Raw genomic sequence first — 3,336 nt, forward strand, 5'->3', positions numbered from 1 at the left:
CCCGTGCCCCCAGGTCCCTGGGATGCAGAGCCGACTGCATGACCCTTTCCAATGAGGAAACGAGGCTGTGCGTGGGCAGGAAGCTGCTATCTGCAGACACAGGCCCTTCCTCTCTGGGAAGAACATTCCAGAAGTCTTGGAGTCAGGTTCCAGTGTCCCCAATCTGACCCTGCCCCATTCCCAAGCTTCCATACTCCCACCTATAAAATAGTAACCCCTCTACCAGTGAGTACAATCCAACTCCCAATGCCCCCACAGGGCTCCCCAAACCGCCCATCGTCACAGGAGTGGACGGTCTCATCTTTCTCCCTCAGAGCAACTGGTGGGTTTGAACTAACGACCTCTCACTGAGCAGCCAACCATCTAACCTACCGCACTGCCAGGTGTCCTGTCTATAAAATACGACAACAAAAATTTTTTTTATTTACTTATTTATTTTGAACAATAATCATTTTACATCCAGCGCTGGATGTTTCTTTGTGGGAGCAGACAGACTTGACAGAACTCCCTCCCATTCTGACTCACGGCGACCCACCGGACGGGATCGCACTGCCCCTGTGGCTTTCTGAGGCCCTAAGTCTACGGAAGGAGACAGCCTCATCTTCCTCCCTCTGAGACACTGCTGACCTTGAGAGCCACAACCACTGCACCACCAGGCTCCTTGTGTGGCTGTGAGGTGCCGGGCAGTCAGTTCCGACTCACGGTGTCCTTGTGCACAACCAAACGAAACACCGCCCGGTCCTGTGCCACCGCGCGAGTGCTCTGAGGCCTGAGCCCACTGTGTGGATCCAGCTCGGTCTTCCTCTCCTTTGCCGCCCCTCCACTTTATCAAGCAAGATGTCCTTCTCCAGGGACTGGTCTCCCTTGACCACGTCCCAAGTACGTGAGACAAAATCTCATCATCCTTGCCTCTAAGGAGCTTTCTGGTTGTCTTCTGCCAAGCCCTCTCTGTGTTCTTTTGGCAGCCGGCAGTATATTCCGCTTTCTTCCGCAGCACCAGCATTCAGCTGTGGCAGCATCCCTTCCTCCAGGCTCCACTTCTGCACGCGTAGGGGCCATTGCAAACACCAAAGGCTTGTGTGGGGCGCACCTCAGTCCTCAAAGTCACCTCCCAGCAAGGGCTTCAAGTCCTCCTCACTTTCAGTAAGCAAGGTGGGGTCATCCGCACATCGAAGCTTGTCATGTGCCTCCCTCCAACCCTGAGGCCTCATGAGCCTTGGTGGCCTACTTCATGCATGGACTCTGGTTTCTCGGACGGCTTCTTGCCTGGCAGACAGGGTAAGGCAGGGGCAGCTGGCCTGGGCTTTCCAAGACAGCGACTCTTCTCTCCCACAGATCAGCTGGTGGCTTCGAACTGCTGACCTAGTGTTGAGTGCCCCAACTCATAACCACTATGCCACCAGGGCCTCTTAGAGCCTGGCTGGTTACTCGCTTTCTTGGATCTGCAGGTGGGGAGATGGGGGCAGACAGAGTGTGCAGAGCTTTTGCCACTTCTTGTGGTGTCTTTGGCCAGTAAGGGTACAACATGCCGCCAGCCTCCGAGGATGGCGAAGGTTTCCTGCATGGGTTTACAGAAGACCACAACACTGGTGATTCTTCTTTCTTTGTGTAAGAAAGCTTCATATCAAACAGTAATTGTATGTTGAGAAAACATCCCAGCCCAGTCCAAATCAAGTCCATACGTCCGATATTAGCCCATATGTCCAATACTAGTCCATAAATTCTTCTTTAAACTCACACAACACATGCAATGACGCCAAGTGCAAGAAGATTACAGGCCAGTGGGTAGAAAGTCTAGTGGACCAAGTGGCAGTGGAAGCATCTCAGCACTGGCAGGGTTCTCCACGCAGTTCCTTCAGCTCCAGGGATCTGGCTTCACCAGCGTGGCTACATGTGTCTTGTCCATCTGGCCTCCAGTGAGCTATTTATTTTGTTCCCACTTCCAAATGAGGTCATCAAGCTGAGACCTGATTGACAGGCTGGACTCCACCCCTTCACAAGATGGCCAGACCACCCCTTGTCAACTTGACACTTTCACACAACTCTTCAGCCATACACAGTTTTCAATGGTGATAATGAACAAAAAAAGTCCTCAACGCAACCAGCTGACCCCAGAATTTCCTTCGTGGGAAGGTTTTACATTATGCATTAAATTGATCAATTTAGTTGGGTACTATCCAGGTTATTTGCTTCTTTAGTGCCAGTTTTAGTAAATCGCATTTCATTTAAAATTTCAAATTTATGGCCACAACATTGTTCATATCCTTGTAAAGTTTGCAGGAGCTGGTGTGTTGGCCCCCTTTCTTTCTATTTATTGTGTTTACTTTTTTCTGAATCGGTCTTTCTGAGGATTTGTCGGTTCGGTTAGCTTTGACGATAAACAAATTTTCATTTTGTTGATATTCTCTTTTTTCATTGATTTCTAACCTTGCTTTTATTATTTCTTCTTTGGGATAATTTGGTGTTCTTCTGGTTTCTTGAAAAGTCACTTTCCTAAAAATAAACAGATAAACAAATAAATAAAATCATTTTATTAGGGGCTCATACAACTCTTATCACAATCCATACATATATCAATTGTGTAATCTATACAATAAAAATGTTTAAAAGATGCTTTCCTCCTTTAAAAGGGCTATATGTTGGCCTCTAAGTGTAGCAGTAGCTGCATCCACAATGTTTCAGATAATGCGTTTTCATTACAGCTCCTTTCAAAATATTTTATAACCTACACTGTGATTTCTTATTTGATCCATACAGATGCTGTTTAATTTCCAGACATTTGGGGAGATCTCTGGTCATTTTTCTACTGTCGAGTTTAAGTTAACTCAGAGAGGTCACACTGTGTGATCTTTTTTCACACTGTGTGATCTCAGTCCTGTGAAATTGGTTGCAACTTGTCCATGGTCTCTATTTGTCCGAAAGGATGTTCTACGTCTGTTGGGTAAAGTGTGGTATATTTGTGAATTAGGTCAAGCTAGCCCGACCTATTGTTCAAACTGTGATAAGGGGGTACAGCGACCAGAAACAGACCCTCGCCCTGTGGAGAGTCAGGGCAAACGTTCTATTCAGCAGGAAGGATGATCTTTTCAATGAATGGGGTTGGGTCGGTGGGTTTTATAAGGAGGAGAAAAAAAGAGCTTTGCCTCCTTACCCCACACCATTCACGGGAATCTGTGACCCGTCACAGAGCAGAGACGGAGACAAGCAGCCCAGGAGGGCCTGCACGGGGTTCCTCGAAGTTCAATTCTGTTCCTTAAAGGCAGGCATCAGTGCGTCGGACGAAATCCGAAATACAGACACCACACAGAATCAACACGAATGGACAAGAAAAAGTCA

This window comes from Echinops telfairi, unplaced genomic scaffold (assembly GCF_000313985.2).
Source record: "Echinops telfairi isolate 266 unplaced genomic scaffold, ASM31398v2 ScPeMD7_3;HRSCAF=10, whole genome shotgun sequence".
NCBI classification, from domain to species: domain Eukaryota; kingdom Metazoa; phylum Chordata; class Mammalia; order Afrosoricida; family Tenrecidae; genus Echinops; species Echinops telfairi.